This window comes from Lygodium microphyllum, chromosome 4, assembly GCF_053477565.2.
Source record: "Lygodium microphyllum isolate KBCC chromosome 4, Lygodium_microphyllum_v1.1.10, whole genome shotgun sequence".
Taxonomy (NCBI): domain Eukaryota; kingdom Viridiplantae; phylum Streptophyta; class Polypodiopsida; order Schizaeales; family Lygodiaceae; genus Lygodium; species Lygodium microphyllum.
The window spans coordinates 37916774-37944713 of record NC_141138.1 but is presented as its reverse complement, the minus strand read 5'-3'; positions in this window follow the sequence as shown (position 1 = coordinate 37944713).

Here is a 27940-nt window from a genome sequence, read left to right as displayed (position 1 = left end):
TTCTTGCATGGTGATTTGCAAGAAGAGGTCTATATGGAGCAGCCACCAGGTTATGTGCATGCTGTTTATCCTGATTTTGTTTGCAGGTTGAAGAAAGCCTTGTATGGCTTGAAGCAAGCACCTAGAGCATGGTCTGACAAGATAGGACAGTATCTTGTCACTATTGGCTTTCAGATTTCCAAGGCAGATTTCTCACTTTATGTGAGAAAAACAGAGAAAGGTATTATGCTACTTGTCATTTATGTTGATGATTTGATTATGACAGGTGACAGTGATGAAGATATCCTTCATGTGAAAATGCTATTGAAGCAGAAGTTTGAGATGAAGGATTTGGGAGAGCTGCGTTATTTCTTGGGCATTGAGGTGATTAGATCACCAAGTGGGATACAGCTCTTGCAGAGGCAGTATAGATTGGACATGCTGTCCAAATATGGGATGACAGGCTGTAAGCCTATTTCAAATCCTTTGGAGCAGAATGTGAAGCTAAGCACAGATGCAGGTGAGCTTCTAGAAGACCCTACTATGTACAGACGCATAGTAGGAAGTTTGATTTATATGACTATTACCAGGCCTAATTTGAGCTATGCTGTTGGATTGGTAAGTCACTTTATGCAGGCTCCAAGGAAACCACATTTGGATGCGGCTAGACGCATACTCAGGTATGTGAAGTCCACATTGCAGTATGGACTATTTTATGAGACTGGGGTTCAGATACAGTTGCATGGATACACTGATGCTGATTGGGCTGGTAGTATTTCTGATAGACGATCTACCAGTGGGTATGTGTTCTCTTTTGGGAGTGCTGCAGTCACTTGGAGCAGCAAGAAACAGCCTACAGTTGCCTTGTCGAGCACAGAGGCTGAGTACAGGGGTGCAGCAATGGCTGCATGTGAGGTAGCTTGGTTGCATAAGCTACTTTATGATATGCATCAGTCTACAGATGGACCAGTTGTCATTTATTGTGACAACATGAGTAGTATACACTTGGCAAATAACCCAGTCTATCATGCTAGAACAAAGCACATTGAGGTGCATTATCACTATGTGCGAGAGAGGGTTTTACTAGGTCTTATTGATCTAGTTTATGTCAGCACAGAGGATCAGGTAGCTGACATATTCACGAAGGCATTGGGCGCAGAGAAGCTGCGCAAGTTCAGAGACCTGCTTGGTGTGCAGGAATTGGGATTGAGCTCGAGGGGGAGTGTTGAGATATCGAGCTCCACTCGTGATACGCTAGGGTGACCGTTGTGTATTTATGTCACCGACTTGTCAGTTGCAGATGCGGTTGGTACACCGCCCCTGAATAATAGCTACATGATAGCTATCCTTATCTACTCTAGTTCGTGGCTCAGTTAGTATGCCACCTTAGTTAGTTGAGTTTGGTTTGAGACCCATATCTAGGGTTCTTCTATTTCTTTGTACTTGAGTTCTTTTGGCTTACACAACTAAGAAGAGGAAAACTGTTTTCAGCCTCCACCCTTGTGTGTATTCCCCCATTGTGCAAGCAAGAAAGCTACAAGTGAGACTCCTTCCTTCTCTCCCACAATCTTGACAAAGAGATATTGGTAGAAGGCACAACTCTTGCCTAGTCCCACTACATTCCACCACCTAACTTTAGTACACCTCCAAACCTAAGTTCCTTGATGGTTAACACATTCTGTGAAGGAGCTAAGTGACATGTTATGCTTCCCATGGAAACCCTTGGAGACACTACTTGTCAGCAAACTAGGAATTGTGGACACTAGAATTGGTGTGAGTATAGTTAATTGGTGCATGTTATAAGCCTAGGAAAATCCACAAATTGAAAATATGCACTTTAATGTGACCATAGCCAACAAATTTAAAGCTAGACCATTAGAAGTGCTAAGGGATTGGCTGGTTAAGGTTGTTGGGGCATAGTTTGATAGGTTAACTTTATTGATGTAAATGGCATTGACTATGATCTCTTACTTGGTTGACCATGGATTTGCAATGCATGCCTCATTGAAGACTAGGGTAGTGTTTTATTCTTCCTCAAAAATAGGAAGGAGGTAGCCCCCATCGAGATGGAATCTTGGAAAACATCACTCATTGACCTAAATGCTATCTCTGAACTGCTATGCAAAAAACAATCCTCTGACCTCTTGGCCCTTGGCAAGATATATTCCCTCCCTTGAGGATAAGAAAAATTATATGCACATTATTGTGACCTTGAAACTTCCATTCGTCTCACTAAGAGCTAGAATATTACTCTATATGAATGCATGAGTCAAAAGGATGTATAAGATACTTTAGTACTTAAAATTAAATCTTTCATAGAACCTATTTTAGTTCATCTCTTTACAATGATCCCCTTGACTCATCATCCACCACTTTCCAAGACTATCCAACCCCAGTAGATAGCCTTGCATTGCATAAAATCCTTAGCCAATAGAGGCCATGATTCCTTTATTAATAATGAGGTGTCAAATTAGCACTAAAGAGCTAAGCATCCTATTGTATGTGAAACAAGTGTGTATGAGAGTTGGTCATTAGCTCTTCTAGCCTTTCCATGAGTAGTCACTCTTGACAAGTAATTTGCAATGAAATGCTATTTTCCTTGTGTACAACACAACAAAAAATTCAAACTGTAACAACAATAAAGGCCAACAAGAGTAATGTGTCTACTGGTTGCATAGGGCCTGTTCACAAGATAGGGAGCAAAGCTTGGTTGTCAACAAAGAATGTGAAAGGTATAGCAAGAAGATCATGCTAAACTTTCTTTACAACATAAACCATCACTATTTCTTCCCATTCCATGGTCAAATATTTCATTGACTAAGCTTAGTGAATTGGCGGCCAACAAAAATCACATGAAAATCTATATCATGTTCACCAAATTGGCACTACTCTCATGGAACTTTTCTAAGGATCAATATGTACATGGAATGTTATTGTCTAATCTGGGGCTCATAAAATAGGAGCAATCATAAGAGCCATTTTCCATGCTTCATAGGAAGCTTGGCAGTCCTTAGTTCAAGCCCAAATGATCAACAACTTATAGAGTTGTCATGCATATAGTAGCATGGTTAAGACAAAAGCATTGATAGTACCTAGTATGGCCAAGGAAGCATTTCAACCCCTTTGGGTTGGTGGGTGAAGAGAGATTCATGATGAATTTGATCTTAGTTGTATCAATTGCAATTACATTTTTGGACACAATATGAGCTTGGATAATGCCATGTTTTACCCAAAATTGACACTTCAAGGGATTCAAGGATAGGTTATATTGCCAACCTCTCTCAAAGACAAGTCAGACTTTCCTAAGGTGTACCTCCTCCCAACTAGAATGGACACAAAGATCATTGATGAACACCTTGAGCCAATTCCGCAACATGTCTTTAAAGATAATGTCATGAGTCCTTGGAAGATTACTAGAGCGTTACTCAGCCCAAATGGCATGACAATATATAAATCAAAGATTTCTATCGGTTGAATGGACTTATATGTGGACTCATACCTAATTATATCCTAAAAACTCATCTAAGAAGTTGTAGGCTTTCTCTCCTACTACTTTCTTGATCATAGGATTTGTGTATCATAGGGGATAATGATCTCTATTGATCATAGCATTTAATTTCTTGTAATTTATGCATACTCAAATCTTTCTATTCTTTTTAAGAACCACAACAATTAGTGATAGCCAATCAAAATGCTCGATTTTGCATATGAATCTTGATTTCTATAACTTCTTGATTTCTTTTCTAACATACTGGGCATGTTAAGGATTCATAGGGTATGGTCTTTGTTGGATAGGCTTGGAATTCAGCTTTAAAGGAATTGTATATGTCAAGACTTGCAATGGTACATCCTTAAGATCAGAGTCGTTCCTAGCAAATGCATTTGGATATTCTTTCAACAAGTCAAAAAGTTGTGCTTCATTTTTTCAACTAAGGTCCTTAGCAATGTGCATAGGCTTAGGGTGTTCTTGTAACGTGCCTCGGTCGCGACACGTTTTAGTAGTCCATCGGGAGATCTAAAAGATGCTATCAAACACTCCCATGGAATGTCATAGGGTTTGTCAATTAGTGAATCCTAAGTCTACTCTGCCATGAAACGTAACAGTCAACCTTGTTAGGATCAACCTGAATATTTCTAGGTTTCTAATGGTCAAGTCATTCTACAGCCTGCTAGCATTGGTCTTCAGACGATCTACTTTGCGCAGAGCATGTAAACCGAGGTGGACTCATATCCACTTGGTTCAAAGAGAATGGAAAATGAGAGAGATGCATCCTTCGACCTCTCTACCCACATGGTAAAGTCCCATTCCGGTCCCCTAAAATGATATGAGCCAGGGTTCTATGCTACATTATCTGAGGTCAATACATCATCGTGATTTGAATCTTGAGAAGCCTCCCAGTTCTTTGGTACCACCTTGCCATAGAACGGATCCATCAAGGGTTCCACCCACCCACTTCCCTTGATAGCTTTGGTTTCCTACTTACCTAAGGAAACATTAGTGGTAACACATACAAGCAACTTCCTTAATTAACCCGTTAGTCACATGTTCCTTTGTGTAATTTTATGCACTGACACGAAAATGGATTAGAAAAATTCATTGAAAGTAAACTTTATATTAAAATTTCAACTAGGATACAAATCCCATCCATAGGACAATTCTCGTAGTCCATAAGGATGTGTCTTATTTTCCTCCAAGTTTCTGCCCTTGCACTAGTAATAGGGCCTCAAGATTCCTTCCCGAGTCATGTAGACCATTTGAGTAGGATCCGAGGGTAGGGGATTTACAGCCAGAGTCCCCCTAGCACCGAAGCATATTCCTACGAATAGACATTGCTACATAGAGACCTCTCATGAGAGAGATTCAGTCTACATTCTCAATATGGCTATCAAAAACCCCCTTGGATAGGGTTGATGGCTAGCTAGAGGTACTCAACACACCTTTCCCAGATGTTTTAACTTGAATCCAATTTAAATGATTTTCCTATTATCAATTCCTTTGTTACATGACTCCTTTTCCAAACAAGTGTTCCTAATTACAAACACAAGTTGAAGTGTACAATATGTACTAGACAATTCTTTGTTCCTCTACCAAAGGAAATTTTGATTTGATATGATAGCATCTACTCTCGACTTTATCCCCATTATCATCTAAGATTTCTAGAGATAACCTAATTTAATTTCCTAATTCTTTTGAATGGAGTATCCTTGCAATGTTGATTGCAATTTGGGACATTTGCTTCCCTACAACGAAACCCTACATATTCATTTGAACTAGGGTTTTACGTAATTCATAAAGTTACTTAAGGATTTTGAATTCCTTTCAACTTCAAGAAATATGGGCTTTTGGAAGAATCCTTTCAACTTCTAACACTTTAGGGTTTTAAATTCTTTCAACTTCCTAGAAACCCTATGCTAGGGTTTTTCCATACTAGATACCCTTCGTGATTTCATAGTAGAAATCATAGCAATCCTAAGACTTAGTAAGCACAATTTAATACAATCCATGCATCTTTATCAAAAGCTACATGGGCCACGAGATATTGGCCAACACAATTGATTCTAGCATTTTCGCTCATGATGAAAAGAATTTGATGATTCTCAATCATTGATTAATAGCTAATTGTATGATGTGGAACCCTAGGTTTAAACATCGTAACCCTTGTTCCAATTACTCAATTGACTAAATCAGTTTACTTTACCATAACTTTAAGGCTGAGATATTCTAAGTTTTGATCCATTCACCTACTTGTGGGGTTATGCATTCATCTTCTTTTCTTCTTCATGAATGCAACTTCACAAGTGCACTCTATCTAATGCATAATATAAGTGCAATTTAAAGGAGCTATCAAAATCCTTCAAAACTATTGTATACTCCCTAACAAAAAATCTCTTTTTCCTTCAAATACTATTTTTAAAAAAAATGTGAATGCTTCAATCATAACTTTGTACAAATAATGAATTTTTTAATGCAAGTGCACAATCCCTATGCGTATTCTATCACAAGTTCAATCTATGTTTTGTGAGACATAATAGGATCCTATTATTTCAACCAAGCAAAATGGATGTGGATGCATAAATCTATATGGCTTAGTTGTAGTTTAATGTGTATTCTTGAAACTTTTCATATATACTTATGATTGCATCTTGGCCTCCTAGGTTTAGAGTTCTGGGTCTTATGTGGATAGGCACATCGACTCCTAGGAAGTTGTCGGGGCTATTTAGGCACCCATTGAAAGTGAGGCTGTCGGGTCTTTGCTTTGATCGCTGCGGGCTGCGGTTTATGGAAGTCGGGGAGTGGCAGCCGCGCACTACCCCCCTCCTTATTCTTGCCTATGGATGTTTCTATCGATGGCCCTGCGGACGGTGATGGTGTCGCGCAGCCCTTGCTAAAAGCTGTGACAATGCGCACGTTGTTGATTGCTAGGTGGATGTGCTGCGACTCATAATCAACATTGCCGTGAGTCTACTTTTTGAAGGTTCACCCGAGTAGTGACTCCATGCTTGTGTCTGTAGCACTAGGCAACACGTAAAAAAGCATTGGAACAGTCTTAGACTCGATAAAAACGGCGACTCTGCACTTGCCGAGAAGTGTGTAGGATTGAGCCCCATATGGGCTCAATTTGGCAGTTGTGGGTTGCAGTAGTGGTTTGCCAAGTTGGATCCAATGCTTGTGGGTTAAGACATTGAAGTCTGCTCCCTCATCAATCAAGGCATTGAAAGCGCATGTTTGCTTGGCAGTGACCGTGACATGGAGATAAGCGGGTTCTACAGCTTCCTCATCATCTTTGTTGATTTTAGTGATTGTGGCTGCTTGTATTTTGACCGGCGGTTCTAACATTGGTGGCTCATGCAAAGGATGAGTGGGAGGGAAGTACTTCTTGACACGATTGCCATTGAAGAAGCCTATTCCTTCACCGTCTAGGGTCTCAAGCTCGACATTGCCGGTTCGATTGATTGCCCAAACCTTGAAGGGTCCGAGACCTCTGAATTTCATCTTTTTCTTATGTCCTTTAACTGAGTAGAGGAGCACTAAGTCACCCTGTTCAAACTTGCGTTGCTTGACATGCTTGTCAAACCAGCTCTTGCGTCGGGCTTTCTCGCAGATAAGAGCATGGGTGGCTAGAATATGAGTCTTTGATAGGTGTTCCAGCTTGACCAGGCATTGTGTCCATGCTTCCTTCCCTTCCCATTGTTCTTGGAGTTCTATTCTCAGGCTAGGGACGAAGAATTCTAATGGTAGAATTGCCTCACTTCTATAGGTCAGCCTAAAGGGGGTTTGGCCGCCGACAGCCGTTTTATAGGCTGTGCGGTAGGCCCACAAGGCTGCCATCAACTTGTTGTCCTAGTCGCTTCGTGAGGTTGAGACTACTTTAGTCAGGACATTGATAAGAATCTTGTTAGTTGATTCTGCCTGGACATTAGCCTGAGGGTAGTATGGTGAGGATTTGCGATGGATGATGAGAAAGGTGGATAAGAGATGTGCTATCACTTCGTTGATGAAGTGTGTGCCTTGGTCGCTAACCAGTTTGATAGGGCAACCGAAGCACGAGATCACTTGCTTCCATAAGAACTTGGCGGTCGTCCTAGCATCATTTTTTCGTGTGGCCCTTGCCTCTGCCCATTTCGTGAGGTAATCTGTGGCCACTACAATGTACTTGGCTTGTGAGTACTGCGCCGCAAGACTGATGGGTCCTATGAAGTCAATTTCCCATTTTTCAAAGGGTTGGTGAGCAATGATTGGGGTCAACTCCATTTGATCCTTACGAATCGAGACTTTTGTTTGTTGGCACTCGTCTCACAATGCTTGACGAATCACGTGGCATCGCGGAAAAGCGTGGGCCACCATAGTTGAGACTACAGCACCTTCGTGCTATCGTGTCTCTGCTAAAGTGTCCTCCCACGATGTCGCTGTGCGCCTTCGAGAGCACATCATGCATCTCATGCTCACACATGCACCTACGGAGCAATCCGTCTTGCCCTAGCCTATAGAGTTGGCTTGCAATCAACTGGTAGGGCTAGATCTTCAGGATCAAGCACCTAAGTCGTGCCTTTTCTATTGGTCGCTCAAGTAGTCCGTGCTTGAGCACTTGGACTATGTCGTCTTCCCAATATGGCATTAGATCAACCTTAAATAGATCTCTCTTGCTGGACAGGTGGAATAAGTGGGTGTCAGGTAACTCATCAATGATGCATGTTACTGTGTTTCCCGCAGCACAGAGGAGCGGAAGATGGAAAAAATGGAAATAGCAAAAAAGGCACAGGATAAAAGCAAAAAAAGGCGCCTTGATCAGTAACCAGTTCCTGAAAAATTTAAATGTTCGGGCACGACCCTCAGAAAGCCTCAGTGTTGGCCTGAGACAACAAAAGAGAAAAGGGTACACCATTAAAAGATGGGAGCGCCCCCTAATCTTTGTAAAAGAGTGCCAGGCTTGCTCCTGTGCAAAGTGTACGCATTAGTTGGGAATAGGATAAATTAGAATGGTGGGAAATGGGAAAAAGGGCCTAGGCTATGGTCGGCCATGTAAAAGAAGGAAAAGGGGATGACCGCCCAAAAAGGATTTAGGGCTTTGTATATAAAGTTGAAAAGTGAATGAGAAGCTCATTCTTTGGTGTGTGGCAAAAAGAGTCTTCTTCTTCCTCTCTTCTTCTCTCCTTCTTGCTTGTGTGTGCTCTTGAGAGACGGAGTGTGAGAGCGTGAGGGAGTGAGTGTGGGTGAGAGTGAGGGATCAAGAGGGTGAAGCTCTTCACCATCTTCTCTTCTCTTCTTCTCTTCTCTTCTCTTCTCTTCTCTTCTCTTGCGTGTGCAGCTATGGAGGATGGAGCTTGGAGATGGAGGAGGCTTGAGGATGCTTGAGCTAGCATCAAGAATCGTGGAGCTACCGGAGTACAAGAGAGAGGAGGGTACTCGATCGAGCATCAAGGTAAGCTCACTACACTCGTAGGATCGATGGCGCATCGGCTAGGTGAGAGATAGCCATTAGAGCTCGCTTGGAACGCTTGAAACAATAAGTGGTCCGTGGGTCTTGGCGGTCGAGCAAAAGCTCCCACAATGCCTTGTCCATCGGCTTCTCCTGTGGGTATGTGGGATATGTGATCAGCCATGTAATGCTGTTTTCCCTTTCGTCCACAATGGAGAAATAGAACTCTAGGAGCAGGAGAAGCCATCGAGCTATGCGCCCTGTAGCACAAGGTTTGTTCACTAAATAGAGTAGGGCTTGATGGTCCATGAAAAAGATGAAGGGTGTGGCCAATAGATAATGCCGGAATTTTTCACAGTGAACATCATGGCTAATCCCTCCCTTTCTGTTGTCGAGTAATTCATCTCCGTCTCTGTGAGTTGTGTGCTAGCAAAGCTCACTAGGTAATCTAAGTTATGCTCACCAGGTTGGCACAACACTGCCTCCACGGCAAACTTAGAAGCATCGATGTGCACATGGAAGGTAATGATCCAATCTGGGGCTCGTAGAATTGGTGCTATTGTTAGAGCCTTTTTCACTTCTTTGTATGCCCGTTGGCATGCCTCAGTCCACTCGAAGACAATCAGCACCTTGTACAATGGTTTGGCAATCAGCACATAGTTCAGCACAAACCGCCGATAGTATCTTGTATGGCCTAAGAAGCATTGAACTCCCTTGTAATTAATTAGGGGTGGAAGGTCCACAATAACCCTGACCTTCAAGAAGTCAGTGGCAATGCCGTTCTTTGACACCACGTGTCCTAAGATGCATCCGTGCTTCACCCAAAACTGACACTTCAAGGGGTTCAAGGAGAGACGATATAAGCGGCACCGTTCAAACACTGCGTGGAGTTTGTCTAAGTGTTCAATCCAGGTTGAATGGACACATAGATCGTTGACAAAGACCTCTAACTCCTTGGGAAGCATGTCCTTAAAGATGGTGTATATGAGATGTTGAAAGGTGGCGGGGGCATTGGTCAACCCAAAGGGCATGACTATGTATGCAAAGACGCCCCACTCCATGGCAAAGGCGGTCTTATGCCTGCCTGCAGGATGCACTTGCGCCTGGTTGTACCCTGAAAAGCCATCCACGAAATTGTAGGCTTCCTTGCCTGCCACCCTCTCAAGCATGTGCTTGGTGTATGGCAAGGGATAGTTGTCTCTCTTCGTAGCAGCGTTCACCTTCTTGTAATTGACGCACACTCGAATTTTGCCATTCTTCTTCATCACAATGACTATGGGTGATACCCAGTCTATGTGCTCAATTTCGTAAATGAATCTAGCTCTCATCAGCTTGTCAATTTTCTCTTTGACAGCATGAGCATGTTTTGGATTCATAGGGTACTATCACTGCTTGACCGGCATTGTGTCCATCGTCATGGGTATGTGTGAGTCACAACACTCAGATCTACCCCCCGTAGCTCTTCTAAGGACTAGGCAAACATGTCTATGTACTCCCGCAAGAGAGCGACAAGACTCATTTCTTCTTTACCAGTTAATTCATCAGCAATGAGCACTGGTCGGGGTGTTTCCCCTTCCTGGGCTAGGTCTACCTTCTTGACCTTGGCTAGCCCTTCGATTGGTTCACTTGCGTGCCCTTGACATTTAGCACCTAACAGAACTACTACCCTATTCCCTTTTTTGAATTTCGTAAAGCGTTTAGGGAGGTCCTGCGGCTTCCGTTGTTCTTCTGATCTTGTATCCCTGGGGTGCTTTGCCTTATCCTGCCTTAACCGTTTGCACCTCAAGTGGACGGGTAAGTCCCCCTTGGTGCGTCTGGTCATGGGCGGCCTAGGGATCTCTGGGTCACTATCCAAAGTAACCTCCGATTCAGAGTCAAACCCTCCATCTTCGCTAGAAGAAGTGGTCTCCCTTGGTGGCCGTAGTTCAGATGGCGATTCGGTCCTATGTATTGACGTCATTTCTGGCCAAGCTAGGCCTGCTTGCTCAAGGTCTATGGCTCCTATGCATTCCAACCAAGCATGATCACATTCCATGCACATTACTCCTCGCTCTATTCTAAGGGCCTGCCTTTTCTACAGCTTGGCGTCTGCTTGTATCTGCTCAATTTCTCGTCCTTCAGTGCTGTATTCTATGGTATCTACTTCACCCTCACTCTCATCATTGAAGGATTGGCAGTCTTCGTATTCATCGTTGGAATCTTTGTCATTCGATTGCTTGTCGTCTCCTAGGGCTTGGTATGCCTCGTGTCGTTGGTCAGGAACCACGGCCCAATTATACATGAGGTTTAACTCGTGCACCCTGGTCCATTGCCACTTGGAATCCTCTAAGAGATCCTGGAGTGGTTTGAAGTTTGCAGCTGGGTTGCCAGCTAGCTGGTTCGTTAGGTATTCCAGTACCCCCTGGAGTGCTTCGTTGGTCTTGCCGATCGTTTTGATGGCCTGCTCATACACCTCATGGTCTGAGAATGGCAGGTCGATTGTAGCGAGAACATGCTTCCAATCCCGCTCATCCTTTGGGCATGGGATATACTTGGTCAAGGACCCATAGGGATTCTTGACCTAAGTGCTCCCCTTGAGCATAGCAGAGATGGGATCTAGGTCGATTGGTGAGGTCCTCCAAGTGTCCATCTCTATTCTTACAGCGTTCGTTCTATTGCCAAGGAAGATCAAGCTGTTACCCTGATGCCAGGAGGCATATTTCACGGTGGATTCCGTGAGGTTTTACGGTGGATTCCGTAAACTTTGATGACCGGGGCTCATACACAAAGTGGATTCTTTGTGCGAGAAGTTAATGGGGACACCTGTCCTTTTCGGGCGTTTCATTAATTTAGTGTGTACATGGGTGATTCCATAGCGGGTGATTTCGCAAAATGCATATTAAATTAAAAAACGTTTATGAGTTTAGAGTGCACACTCGTAATAAATTAAGGTTAGGATTTATTTCTAACCAGTTGATTTATTTATGTAGCTGAAGACAGCTAGGTATTCACTTTTGTCGGTTTAATTGTATTATTTTACTAACGATTGTGAATGCTTCAGTTGATGTGTAGAGATAGCAGCAGTGGTGAAGGAAAGCATTGGAGGATAGCGAGTATTCGATCTATGGATTATATTTTGATAGGCGCCATGGCTATATTTTGTCATGCCTATTTATTATTATTTTGTATGTGCCCATGCGCACGGTTATGTTATTTCTATTTGGACATTGTATTGGGCGTGCCAGACTCTATGGGCATCGTCCATTAGCTTTATTCCTATTTTTGTAAAAGCAAACTCAAAAGCTAAAAGCTTGATATATTTTTGTAAATTGGGCTATTATTGAGCATGAAGAGGAAATATACATAAAATACATGCTTTGTGAAGCGCTCACGCAAGGCATGGGGGGAGATTGCACCCAATTGGTCTCTTGCTCTTGTCGTTCATGCTTTTTACCTTGTAACTTGTGCAAAAAGTAGAGTTCATTGTTCTTGGGGACCTTCTGGGCATTCACTACGCGAGCATACAACGTCCGATCTGTGCACCAGTGGTATCAGAGCGGAGCTGAGATCAAGAGCTTCCAATCGCTACCCATCTCGTGCGAAGGCGGAGCTCCTGGAACGATTGGGCTCTACGGTCAATCTCGTCACGAACTGTCAATACAGGCAGACTTCTGGCAATTAAGAACCCCTGTTTCTGTCATTAGATCGTGAAGGACCAGGCTATACAGGCAGAGGACCACTCCTTCATCTCCTTCATCAAGTCGTGGACAACCAGAGATAAGTCATCAATTTCCCATCTTTCAAGCTTTAAGCTTTAAAGCTTAGAGACTTTAGAAAAATCTTTAAGCTTCAGAATTTAATCACGAGGTATCGGAAGACCTCCGAGATTTGCGCGACGGCTGAAAAATGCCCCCCCCCCCCCACGATCTGCGCCGTTTTCATTCTTATTAAGCCTTAATCTTAATCCATTAAGCTTAACTACCTAAGTTATCAATCCTGCAAGTCATAAACTCCAGGTCACACCACAAAAGTCAAGTTTTGCAAGTATTTTCTGATCAAGTTCTGCAAGTTCCGTAAATCGAATAAGTTCTGCAACTCTGCAAGTCACATAAGTCTGCAACTCTGCAAGTTAGACAAGTCAACTGGAGTCAGAACTGACTTGTGCTCAAAACTCCTAGAAGGATTGTTCCTGCGCAGAAACTCCGAACTACAAAGTTGTTCGTTGGAAGGTACTCTACCCATACGCAGGTTTGCTACATGCTGAAGCATTTTCAGCATACGAAGAAGGATAAATCACAGATTTTCCAAAGATTGAGAAAGCTATACCCAAAAACACATAAGCCTTGTAACCCTGAATTTGAGCTACGCTCATCCCACTAACCTGATTTTGAGTGAGAAAGGTCTTTTGAGTTTTGCAGGATGACAAAACCACATATGGATGATCTTATGGTTGAAGGCGACTTACCTGAGTCTATGATGGAGCAAAAGCTAGATTTAATCATGATGCAATTGGAAGAAGAACGAAGGGCTAGGCAAGTATTGCAAGCTCAACTGGCAAATTTACAAAGAGCGTCTACCGACAAAGAAGAACCTCAAGCTGAAGATCTTATTTGACGTACCATCGACGCAACTCTTGAAGCTCAAACCATCTGCAAGGAATCAAAGATAAGTAAACGAAGTTTCAAATTTCGTACTTTCAATGGCATAGGAGAAGGAAAAACTGTTCTAGCATTCATTAGTCAGTTTGACGACTATTTCCATGAGGAAACCTATGCAGAAAAAGATAAAATCGTGTGTTACTAATCATTTAGTAGACAGAGCATCTCTTTGGTGGACTGTAGTACGCAAGAGCATAGATTGTCCTACTACTTTGGAAGATTTCAAGAAGAAGTTCATGCAGAATTTCCTTCCACCACAATTTCATGAGAAAGCTATTAAGCAATGGGATCTTCTCCAGCAACGGGATCCTGAGCCTATACCTCAATATACAGAGCATTTTTGGAATGCATTACTCCAGCTACGCATGCTTGAAGACGTACCAGAGGTGACACACAAGCGCAAGGAAATATACATAAAATACATGCTTTGTGAAGCACTCACACAAGGCATGGGGGGAGATTGCACCCAATTGGTCTCTTGCTCTTGTCATTCATGCTTTTTACCTTGTAACTTGTGCAAAAAGTAGAGTTCATTGTTCTTGGGGACCTTCCGGCATTCACTACGCAAGCATACAATGTCCGATCTGCGCACCATACCCCAATCTTCTCTAGTGTTGCGCATCCAGGGTCGGCCTAATAGGACATTGTAGTCCACTCCCTTCATGACTATAAAGTTGATAGAGAACTCGACACCTGCAATCTTCACTAGCCAATTCTTCAGTACCCCAAATGGCTTCACTCTCATACCGTTTGCTAGTGTGACATTAAACCTAGTAGCTTTGACAGGTGGGTTCCCCCAAGTTTGAAGCACTGCGTGGCTAAGCACACTAACCCCAGCTCCCGTGTCTATGATTCCCTTCCTTGTTGTGTCACCCAGGGCTAGGACCGGCAAAACCACGTGCATCTCAAAGGCGTTGACATGCAAGGATTTAGGCACGGAGTGCAACGTCAAACTTGGCAATTGCGTTTCTGCATCCTGGTCTCGAGGGTTTGCCGTGACCTGCTCTTGTGATCCTTCGACCCACTGCTTAAGGTCTTGCCATAGGGTAGGGTGCTGCTTAAGTAGATCTCCCAGGCTAAGTGTTACAGGGGTGGTCACTAGCGTGGTCAGAAGGTCGTTAGATACTCGTCCTTCCTTTAGCCTAGATTGTTCGTGCCAATGGCCGTGGTTGATCTGTGGCTCTGTCGCATCTAGGCTTGGTCTTAACGGTGCTGCTTGCGGCATAGTTGCTTCTGCCGACTTAGGTTGAAGCGGTGATATTGGCATGCTTACGCTAGAGAGATCATCGATCTCGTCCTCTACGATGGGTTTAGCGTCTTTGAGATGCTGTTGAACCTCCCTCACCCATTCCTTCACCTTTTCTATGGCCTCTAATTGTCGCTTCGGATGCAGGTATTCCCCTACCTTAGCGCTTCCTTTTTTAGCTGTCTTAGGGGCAGAAGTCTCTGCATCCGCATCTGAGACCTTCTTTCCCATAGGTAGAGTCATAGCACTCTCGGTCTTTAGTGCAACCTTAGCTTCCGATCTCTTCTTTTTCCGCATGTGGCTTTTCTTTCCTATCGAGGTTGTGTCAAGATTGCTAGGTCCTGGCAGAGAGATGCCGGCCTGCTTTGTTTGCTAGGTCCTGGCAGAGAGATGCCGGCCTGCTTTGTTTGGGCTCGGGTCATAACCCGCAAGGGAATAGGTGTGGCCTCCCCATCGAGGTTTTTGACACCAAACAGTCCCAATGGGATGGATGGCAAGTTGGTTGAGCTAGAGGATGGCTTCCGCTTTGGGTTATCTATGAAAAGATGGGTGATTCTGCGCTCTGCGCACCTTTGGTTAGCCTTGTCCCTGTTTTGTTGCTCTCTTTCAGGGCAGGGTGATGAGACATGACCGGGGTGTTCGCAAGTCCAACAAGTGACTGGATCCTGCAGCTGCCCTCCTAGGCCTCTACCTCGTCCTCGTCCTAACGCCATCACTAGCACGGGTTGATAATCCATGAGGACCGCATTGCCCTCCTCATCATGCGAGACGTAAGGGTATATGTAGGTCTCTTCATCATTCGGCTTCTCCACGTAGTGTACTAGAGCATTGCTCGGTGGGTGGGTCACGTAAGGACTAGCGGTCTAGGAATGCTTGTAGGATTTATGTGCATTCTAGGGATGGCTAGTTTCATATCGTTAGGCGTGGGAAGAGCCAATGGGGCTCCCCTTCCGAAGAATGGTTGCAGCCTATTAGCTAGATAGGGCTGGCCGTAGGGTTGCGAGTATGGAAGTCTTCTCGGTAGTCTGCAATGCCCGACATCATGCCCGAACCTACCGCAGCTAGCACAAGGTCTTGACCTAGGGTCTTGACACTCGGCCGGCAAAAGTGGTTTTTGCCACAGTACACGCATTGGACGTGTGGGTGTATTGGTCGTCTCAACATATCTTGTAGCTTGGCTAATTCCATCTTGACCTCAGCCAAGCCTTAGTCTATCTCGGTGGCCTTTCCCTTATCTTGGGATGATGGGATTGACCGCTCACTAGAGGCTGACGTTCTCTCTGAGCTTCGTGGGTTGGTCTCTTCTAGATTTGAGCTTCTAGATTTGAGCTGGTCATCGACTCTGATGGCTTCCTCAAAAAATCTAGCCACCACGTCCCGCTGCAAGCCTGAGTTGCCTGCTGTCAATGCCTTATATAACTCCTCATCTCAAATTCCGCTGATGAATACAGTTGAAACTGCTCTGTCAGTCGGTCGCTTGCCTGGAGGGATTCTCTTAAAGAGACTTCTCACATGGGTCACGTAGTCGCGGATGTCCTCCTTTTCTTTCTGCTTGACATTCATCAAGCACACCAGCAGGTTATCAGAGTATCCCGGCTCAGCGAATCTATTGACGAAGAGATCCTTGAGATTATTGAAGTTGGCTCGCTCTACGTCATCCAGGCTTGTATACCACGTCCTACCCTTGTCACCTAGGCAAAGCCCAAATGCTTGCGAATGTTGAGTCTAGTCGTTGAGGCCGTTGGCTTCGCAGACTTGCTCAAACTGCTCAACAAAGCTATATGGATCATCATGAGGTTGGTACTTATCGAGTTGCTTGGCAACAATGGGTATTTTGGCTTGGCTCTTTGAGCTTTGGTTTTTCCCCAATCCTGCAATCAAAGACGTCGCTAGTGCGGTGGCACTCTGCTCTACTGCGGTGTTATCGAGCAACCGTTTCATGAGGAGCTCGCTCAATGTCAAGTCTCCTTATAGTGCTCTCTCATGGTCCGTTCGCCAAGTTCAGCACTCATTGCACCTCATGCAGCTCCATGCTTTGCCTTTGGCTCCTAGCCTACTGATCCCTATTATAATCAGTTATTCCATGCAATGCCTTGTGGGCTAGCCTTCTCTCCTCCTCTAGGTCTGCAATGATTGCGTCTGTTGTCCTGTCGCGGTGCTCGTATCGGGCGTGCACGTCGTAACTGCTCACTAGTTGCTGAATAGCATCTGGGAATATGTTCAAATCAAGCTCCTCACTAGACCGATGGTCGGAGCTCTCTTCAGTCATGGTTGAGTTCTTGCGCTCCACTATGTTGTTGACTAGGGTGAATAGACTTGACAGATCTTCATCGTTGGCACTCCTTGCTTGGTCCTACCCTGCGCTTCAATTGTTCGTCTATGTCTTGGGTCCTCTCCTATTGATGGCTTCCTTGAGTAGTTTATCTGAGTGAGTTCCTTTGGTTATACTGAATACGAAACTCAATTTATGGTCACTCGGTGAGTGTGTCGTTTCTCGTGCACTTGTGCCCAATTAGGCTTTCAGCTTTCTTAAATGTACTTCAAGTGCAGAAATTCAATGTGAGTGCCACAAGCAATTCCTCGACGTCTTACACACTCTCACTTGTTTCAGGCCTGACAGGCTTCGTTGCTCAAGTCCTGGCCGTTCTAGTGGGTTCTAGGGTCTGCGGTGCTTCTTGCCATTCTCTAGGGGGTCGATCACAGGTCCTCCAATTGGATTTCCGTTTTCAATGGGTTAGGTTGCTGGGGAGTGCTCCAACACTTTCCCCCTGTCCCTTGGTCTTGACTCCTACGTCAGGAACTGCCTATAAGGCGTTCGCCATGTTGTCCTAGAGCGGGTTGCGCTTCCACTCGCTCGTGGGGGTCAATTTTTGATGTTTTCTCCTTTTTTTCTCTCTTTTTTTTTTGGCCTAAGGTGTGTCCGACTCTGGGAATCGGACATCTGATTTACTAGTGGTCCGATTCTAGTGGTCCGATTTACCAGTGGTCCAATTCTAGAAATCAGACCAGGTGGGTCTGAGTTTGAGCCGTCCGAGTCTCAGAATCAGACAGGAGTTAGGTGTCTGATTTTTGAAAATTGGACAAGTGGACCGATCGGACCAGGCGTGTGGTCCGATTGCTGACATGTCCTAATTCGTGAGTCCGATTTCCTCGATCGGACAATCGGACAAGTAGTCTGATTGGAGAGGGTTGGTCCGAGTGTCCGAGTGTCCGAGTGTTCCGAATGTCCAAGTCCGAGTGTTCGAATCCCCAAGTCAGACGGGTTGGTCTGATTGGACGGTTGTCCAAGCATTCGATTCTCAAAATCAGACGTCCGATTCTGAGAATCAAACACTGAATCGGGTGTCCGATTCCGTCGGCCCGAATGCACTTTCGAGCACAAATTCATCCAAAATCTCAAGACATCGATGATTATAGACTACAAAATTCACTAGGAATGATGTCGGAGTGATGAGGGAGAGATCTATATACCTGGGGATCGCCATAGCAACGTCACTCCTTGCACTGATCGATCGAACGGGTCGCCCAAGCTCTCTCTCTCTCTCTCTCTCTCTCTCAGCTGGTTGCAAATGAGGATTCCCTTGCCCTTCAAGAACTTATAACCCTGCTGGACATTCCCCGGATATTACCGATCACTCTCCTTACGATTCCTACACATTCAAATGCGCATTTCCTCCATTTTCCTTGTGTTTTCCCCAATTTTCTCCCTGTTTTATAGTAGCAAACCCTATGCCTCTCGGGTGTGATTTCCTACTGTTAACCTACTCTAAACACAACACAAATCGAAAGCAAAAAACTAAACTAATTTCTCCACGTTTTCCAATCATCCAACAACCAGAATATCCCAAAATACTTACATGTTTTGAAGATAAAAAACACCCAAACTTCCTACCTATCTCAAGCTCCATTTCGGGGATGAATACCCTACTTCAATGCTCGATATGAGGCGCGCAAGTGCTGAAGCTTGAATCCGTTGGTCCCAGCAATGGAACCAAAATGTGGGAGCTTTCGCTCAACCACCAAGACCCACGGACCACTTCCTGTTTCAAGCGTTCCAAGCGAGCTCTAATGACTATCTCTCACCTAACCGACGCGCCGTCGATCCTACGAGTGTAGTGAGCTTACCTTGATGCTTGACCAAGTACCCTCCTCTCTCTTGCACTCCGGTAGCTCCACGATTCTTGATGCTAGCTCAAGCATCCTCAAGCCTCCTCCATCTCCAAGCTCCATCCTCCATAGCCGCGTGCGCAAGAGAAGAGAAGAGAAGAGAAGAGAAGAAGGGAAGAGAAGATGGTGAAGAGCTTCACCCTCTTGATCCCTCACTCTCACCCACACTCACTCCCTCACGCTCTCACACTCCCTCTCTCAAGAGCACACACAAGCAAGAAGGAGAGAAGAAGAGAGAAAGAAGAAGACTCTTTTTTCCACACACCACAGAATGAGCTTCTCATTCACTTTTCAACTTTACATACAAAGCCCTAAATCCATTTTGGGTGGTCATCCCCTTTTCCCTTTTTTACATGGCCAGCCGTAGCCTAGGCCCTTTTTCCCATTTCCCACCATTCTAATTTATCCTATTCCCAACTAATGCATACACTTTGCACAGGAGTGAGCCTGGCACTCTTTTACAAAGATTCGAGACCGCTTCCACATTTTAATGGTGCGCCCTTTTACTCTTTTGTTGTCTCGAGGCTTTCTGAGAGTCGTGCCTAAGCATTTAAATTTTTCAGGGACTGGTTACCAGTCAAGGTGCCTTTTTCTACTTTTATCATGCGTCTTTTTTGCTATCTCCTTTTTTTTCCATTTTTCGCTCCTCTCTGCTGTGGGAGACATGGTAACACATCTTCTTTCCAATCTTTCGTTTTCCATTGGAGAGACAAACACTTCCAACATTGCCTTCTTAAAATCCTCCCAAGAAGCAAAATTGTGACCAACTCTTTGCATATATCTCCACCATGTATGCGCATAGCCTTCAAGATGGAGTGCTACAGAATAGATCTTGGCTTCATCATGGTGAGGAAAAAGTGTGAAATACATCTCCAATTTGTTTACCCATTCTTCCCACTCTGTTGGAGATGCATTATTCCCCTTGAAGTTGGAAATGGTAATCTTTTCTTTGTACTCCCTTTCATTTTAAAACTCCATATTTGGGATTTTGGGAATTTCATTAATTTGGAACTTGGTGCAATTAAACATATTACTTCTTATGGTTGTTTCCAAGAGATTGAAAAAAACTCAAATAGGTGGCATTAATAAACACCTTAGTTTTAATATCCTTGAAAATATTCAAGGAAAATCGTCAGTCATGGATTCTTGTAGACTTTCTTTAGCCTTCAATACAATCTTTGGGGAAATTTTAAATTTTTTGGGAGATTTTTTACATTTCTTCATCCAAGAGAAGACAATGCTATCTATTGTTTCCCATCATTCAGGATCTTTTTTGTTGCACATCCAATATTTATCCCAACAATTAAAATATACCTCTGCATCTGTAGCATTTTGATGACTACAAACTGGTGCCCAATATTTTATACGTACCTTGTTGAAGTTTTTGGAATTTCTATTTGAATCAACCTCACTTTGTGCAACACCAAGCCATATTGGATATACTAGATCTGAAGGTCTAACAAGCACAAAGTCATATTTCTTAACATCAAGCATTGGTTCAATTGCATGTTTGGGTCATTTACTCAAAGGACCACAATAGTGATCATTCAACCCTTCCAATCTAATGAAGTCATCTGCATTATCTACATCTATATTGGTTACATCACTTTGTGTTATTGGCAAAAAATCTATGAAAAATAAATCTTCTTGGACATTTTGAGTTTGAAGAGCATAGATCATATATTTCCAATAATAAATCACTAGTGTTATAAACTTTGTGAACTCTACTTTACGTCCTTATACATTTGACCATCTTTCCCAATACTTCAAATAATCTTTAACTCCACTTACTACTTTTTTATGATCCTTAATGTACTCAAACATGGGCAATAACATTGGGACACCCTCCTTTGGAAGAGTAGGCTTTCCTGTAAGGTCTCTCTTTCATAATTCAATGCCACCTTCTCTTGGTAACAAGTTTGGGGACTTTGGATGCATCTTGTATTGCATGACAAGTGTATCTCCTTGCATATAAACCCGAAATTGAAGAGGTTTTGAGTGACCAATAAGTGTATCTTTGGAATCACACAAGTATCCCTCAATGTATCTCTTAAAGTCAGGCACATGTGTCAATAAGAAAGGTGTAAAACTTGTCATCTGGCATGATTGAAAATGTTGCATAAGATGAGGAAAAGTGAAGGTCATGATCATCCTTAGGTTCTCTGAAAATTTGATGAACATTGCATCGATGTATTCATGTGTATAACCCACCATGATAAACCCAAGTTGGATCATCTTGAATGTTCCTCATGCAACAAGCAATGATAGATATGCAAAGAGATAGTGATTTTTGTTTTCTGATCCACAATTATCACATTGAAGTAGTAAGTTCTCTAGCAATCGTTTGAAATGATGATGGTCATCTTGTGGTGTATTATCTTTTATGCATGATTTATTTTGTGCAACACCTTGATGGTGGTCTAGTGCTTTTTTTGAGTTGAGGGCATTTACTAGAACAGAGGTTGATCTTGGCATTCCATCTACTTGTAGATCACCATTTGCATGCCTGTGTAGTCACTCCAAGTTTCTAAAGCACAATGACAATGAGGCAATTGTGAAGTTAGGATCATGAGGCCATAGATCGAGTGAGAAATGTCCATATCTACCTTCTCCATATCCATGTGTAATCATGCCTATTAAAGAAACTGGTAGTTGAGTAGATCTTTCAATCTCTTTTGATCGAAGCCCTAACCTAGGGATAGCTGTCTTTTGCTGGTCCATTTTATCTTGTATGATGCACAAGTTTTCATTTAGATCTAATGCTAAGGCCAAGTGCCAATTGTAGTATATGTTCTGACAACTTTGTTGCTGTAGCATGTGACATTGACACTTCTTTAGAAGCACATTTCACTCTTGAAGACACTTTGTTGCTGCAAGTTTCTCTTTGATCTCTGAGAAAATACTACATTTGGAGAACTCACTTGTCTTTACTAAGGTTACATGCTTGAACTCTGTGTTCCAAATATGATTGAAGGTGGAAAAGGAAATTTGCTTACATCCAATACCACTCAATGTTGAATTTACTTCTACCCATATATCTACCTACTTGTAAACATTTGGGATGACCAATTGTGTCTCCCTTGATCCATCTTGTGTTACTCTACTCTTGTATGGCATTTTCTTTGCATTCTTCTTAACAAAGTCTCTAAGGATGGCTCTTCCCATCTCTGTGTGATCCCAAGCTGCTCTTATTACCCCCTTGTTTCCATGCATTTCCCTTCTCACGCCATGCTCAAATTGTGTTTTGTACCTATAAAAGATGTATTTGGGATTCCATGAATCTCATACCATGCCCTTCCACATACCACTTGTCCATTGAAGATAAAGTTGTACTTCCTTGTTCCCAAGTAATCAATCTTGCATGATGATTCAAACTTGTCATAAACATAGTTTTTGCAGTCTTCAAATTGCAATCCCCAAAAGTATTTACATAATTGTTGCATTGCTTCTCTATCAACAAAATGCCAACACTTTTCTTGGCAACGATCAATCATGAAAACCAGTGAAATGGAGTCCATAGAAGTCCTTAAGTTTGCACCTTTAGGGGCAATAATTCGAGGCTTTCTATTGACCATACAATATGATCTCTTCTGAACAAAAATGATTCTTTTGCAAAAAAAAATCTTCATTGGTATCTTCCATGTTTTTGGCACAAGCATTTGTAGAGACAAATTGCATGTATGATTGTTGTTGTAGCAGTGATATTCCATCATCAAAGGTGCCTTGTTTAATAGGCCATCTTTCCAAAGTGACACAATGGAGGTTGTCATCTATGTATTTTCTTGTGGTTTGATCAAGGGCTTTATCTACCACCACACCAACATCCTCTTCTCCTAGCAATTCAAAGTTTATCACATCATATGGAAAAGCCAATAATATAACCCCTGTCCCAACACACACAATGTCACCTTCTGTCCATACCATCACTCTATATTCACTCCAACTTTCATGAATGCTAAGCACATCAATATCCTCAGAAGACAGGACATGGTTAGATACGTAATCATCTCCTCCGTCATGAATTGTTATTGAGTTTGAAACAACCACCACATATTTCTTTCCCCATTTTGCAAAACCACCTACAACTTCATGAACCTTCATTGCATCAATTGGTGGGAATGGAAAATATGCTGCTACATTTAAACATTTATCAATAGCCACCACTGAAATATATCCATATTCAAGTGTCTCTCCATGGCATATCTCATTTGGATGTATTGCATGCACTCTCCCAAGTGCAACAATCTCATGATCAACTAGCAAATTCACAGTTTCTCCAAAATAAAGTTTGTTATTCATGATACTTGTACAAGTGAGAAAATGGAGATTTTATCATTTGTATGTTGTCACCTCTCAAAAAGAAGAAAATAATAATGAAATTGCTAAATATAATGAAGTATCAAATTTCATTGAAACGCAAAAAGCACTTAAACATTAGATAGAATCAGTTCAACTTCCATAATAGAAAGTATTAATGGAAACATAGTACAAAAAGGGGATAGATTTGACCATATGTCCAAAAATAAACTTTCTCATGAACTATGCTGCCCTAAAGTAAATAAGAAATTTTTTTTCTATTATTTTTAGTTTCCCTTGATTTTACTTTAATTTATTAGCTTCTCTTTGAGTAAGCAAAAACTTCCTTCTGTGTTCTCATTGGGAAAAGATATAACAGATGTTCAAAACTTGTACTATATCTATTCAACATGAGAACAATGATTAAAATTATTTGTAATGTGTATAGGAAAAGATTTAGCCACCTGGTCAAAAATCTATTGTATATATTCCATACCATAGCAAATATAAAATTTATTTGTGATTCCCATAGGGGAAAACATAGTCAAATGATTGAAACCTTTGTTGTATGTATTTCACATGACAAAAAGGATAAAAGTTCATTGTGGTCTCCATAGAAAAATATTTAGCCAAATGGTCAAAACTCAAGCAAAATACATACAACAATGATAAAAGTTCATTGTGATTTTTATGGAAAAAGATTTAGCCAGATGGTCAAAACCTCTATTGCAACTATTTTACACAAGACTTAGGATTAAAATTCTTTGTGATATCCATAAGAAAAGATTTAGCCATATGGTTGATGGAACCTAAAACGGGCTGGCACTGGCTCGTGCACTAGCCGGACCTCTATCTCACGCGCTCAACAACTCCATGGCCTCGCGGCCAGGAGCGTTGATGACACACACATTGCCTTCCTAAATATCTTGCGTTTGTATTACGTCGCTTGTAGTCCACTCTTCTCTCACCCACTACTCCTCAGAGGGAGTCCCTTACACATTGCCTAATGGCACGAGCACAGACATAGGGGATCCTCCAACGGCTAAGTGCCGCCACCCCTCTGCGACTCTCCTACACCTTGGGGATTGGCCCCTCGGTGCGTCGCTCAACATATAAACATTTCGCACAAAATCCACTCAAGGTACCATTTAATCGTAACAGGAATGTACCATTGTCCTTACTTCTCTTTCCCCTAGACCCCATGACTAGCCTATGGCTTAGGGTGTCCTGTCTCTCACACAACGTGGGTCAAGGTCGTAATGAAAGCAATTGCTATGCATCCAGGATTTCTGATACCTTTAAATATTTCCATGGTTTATGGATATTGTGGATTCCAAGTGCTCAAACAATTATTGAATCAATATTGTGCATGTGGAAAACATCCTTTCAATAATTTTCAACTACCGTTCTTATGCGGCATTGCACGAACCTAGCACCGAGGAAACCCTCGTGCTACTAGGCTCTCATTCTATAATTATTCACCGACGTATATGGCCTGCAAACAAAAGCCAACAATCTTTTCATCATTTTACTCCGCATTTAGACACATTTTAACCACTCTACCCTCCCATCGATCAAATGTTGCATTGTTGTATAGATTTATGAGGCATTTGGCCATCATTTTATGTGTAAAAAGCGGGAAAAACACACTAGAACAAGAAGGTGGGGTTGAACTGAGGCCAATCCTCATGATTTAGTCCCCACAAACATTCACGAACATTGTTATTAATTTTCATTAATTTTCCGCATCCAAAATGCAAATTTCCCCTATTTTTAGTGGTTTTTCTCTTTTTTCCTTGTATTTTCCCTTATTTGTTGTATTATTTAATTACTAAAAATTCAAGATAGGTTATGGGCTGTGGCCCTTAGTTCCTTCTTACAACACAAATGAAAATTTAGTTGGTGTTCCTATTTATTCTTCCATTTTTATGCCCAAAAACATCATTTTCCCTTGATTTTCCATACTTTACGTGTTTTAGTGTATTATTTTGAGCCACAAGATGCATGTTTTTCTGATTTTCTGATTATGATCAACAAGTACTCATGGAAAACAGCAACATAAATAAATTTTAGCTCACATGAACAACATTTTATCAATCAAAAGCCATGAAATCTCAAATTTTCTCTGAAAAATTGAATTACCGCTTATTTGCGTGTTTCGGGTTTCATGTCCATGGCTGCAAATCTGAAAATTAGCAGCACTTCATGCTCATGATGATCACACGTCACCATCTCCAGCCCGTGGAGCAATCCGATCGATGCCAGACAAGTCTCCACCATTCTTTTTTCTTCCTTTCTCTTCCCACATGAACTCCCCCTTAGAGTAGAGAGAGGGAGGAGAGAGAAAGACTGATTTTCTCTCTCTCTCTCCAGGCTGCCATTTCTCGCGTGGACTGGAGCGATGCGGAGCGTGGAAGGAATGCAACACCCTATTGTGCTTGGTTCAATGGCTTGCTTTTCAGCCATCATCACGATTTGTGGGGTTTTTGCGGCGCCTTCTGTAGCCGTAGCCCCCCCTCGATCTCATTTTTTTTAGGAAGGGGGGGGTGCCCCTTCCCAAAGGCACCCCTTCACTCCTCCTTTTGGGAACCTCCCCAAGTTTGACCAGCCTTTTGGCCCTTTTCCCGTCTCTCTCGCATACGGTGTCCGAATACCGATCTGAAAATTTCTTTGAGCTCGTCTCGGCATCTTAGACTGGTCGGCAGCTTCTCTGACTCACGCAGGCGCATGGAAAAATTACTAAAAAACCGCAAGTGTTGCTTGGGCGTCCTTAGAGCACGTTGACGCTTAAAATCGTCCTAGGTCGAGCCGCCGCCTTTGACATTTGATATTTTTCCCTTGATATTCATAATTTTTAGCTATTTTTAAGCACTTTTCGACACCAAAATTCCGCTCTCATTGGCGACCACGGGATAGGGCGACTCAGCCGGTCGAATCCACGAACATATCTGCACATAAACAACCAAAGAAGCATCAAGTTGATACAAAACAAATATATAATAAAACTCAGCACAATGCTCACCCTACCCCCTGACAGAACCAAGGCATGACATCCACAAGGAGTAGGCCTAGCATTATCTAATAGAAGATCCGAAGCAAGTCACTAACCAACTGCTTCAACACAACCAAACTTAAAAAAACCCTATCAAAGAGGTTGCCCTAAGTGGTAGTCTGAACTACTAACCAACTAAAGACAACACAACTAGGAGCTCCTACTAGGCGAGGACTCCTATGGCCTGATCAAGAAGTATTTTCTTTCAGTACATTTCTTCTTTTAGGGTTTTTATTTTATGAACATACTTGGGCATGTAAAAAGGAGGGAGCTGAGCGTAGTGACCCAAGGAGAACGGGGCATCAGCCTCAGGACCTGTCTCGGCACCCAAGAACCTACCAAGCCCTCGCAAGGCGGCACTTAATCCTTTTCTAACGCTCACTTTTATTTTCGCTCCAACCTTCCTTGTTTTGTCTTTTTTTTTTCCAGCAAGAAGCCACCCCTAGGAAGACAAGGTATCAGCCCCGAGTCTGACTCGTCCTCAGGAACCTACCGGGCCTTCGCAAGGCGATGATCAACTACCTATACATTTTCATTCTTTTTTTTTCTTTAATAAGGGTTAGAACCCCTTTTTACACACCTTCGTATTTATATTCATCTTTTAAGATGTTCAGGGTTTCTTGGCATCATTATTATTATCTTCTAGTAGGCTTCTCTAACTGCCTCACTACTAAGAAGAACTCCTAGAATGGCTGCCTAGTTGGCTAGCAGAATAGGGCCACTAGGACTTCCTTCTAAAATAGGTCTTTTGATGCATGACAATGTCTTTACAAGAGGCAATGACTACTCTGACCTCCCTCAAACATACTTAGCCTAAACCTGGGACTTCATGCCTTGGTTGTCGGTCCCCAACAAAAATATATCCCCTCGACAAGTACAAATACACATATAACATGAAAGAAAGGTACTCGTAAAGGAGAGGTATCACCTGGATTGGCCACAAGAAGCTTCCATCGCAGCAAAGGCTCCTCCAAGCTCCACCAAATTCCACGAATCACAAAACCTATCTAGCACAACACTTAAAACAAAAACCCGATTAAACGCATCCGCACTAGACAGGGAAATGACCCTCTTGGCCTAATGAAATCAAACAATACTACGCATAACATCCTCCTGGAAACAACTATGATAGACATCAAAGCATACCATTCCCAGGGGAACAGAGGCTCGTAGCCCTAAACTAGGTGCATTAAATTATGACCCATCCCTCTTGCATATATTGCAAGAGGTGTTCGCATCACATGTCGTCTAATCAGTCTGTGGGTCCAAGATAATAAAGGCAGATGAGTCTCGCCTACCCTCTGCATCACCCAGATCAACCATCGTCTGCCAAAGAGGGCATGTTCAGAAAGCATACCCCACAAACGACTAGGTCATATCTCATCGTCAATAGATATATCGGGACAAGGGCCACAATTAAAGAAGAGGTCTTCTTCATACGCAAAATTAGCCAATGAATCGGCAAACTGATTCCAATTTCGTGGAATTAGCTGAAAAGACACTCTATCAAATTCGTCTAGCAGGGCTATGGCAGTATGATGGTACATGCAAAGGATGGGGTTTCGTACCATGTACGTCCCATTGAGTTGATTTAAAACCAACTGAGAGTCCCCTTTCACCAATAATTGGCAGATACCACCCTTCT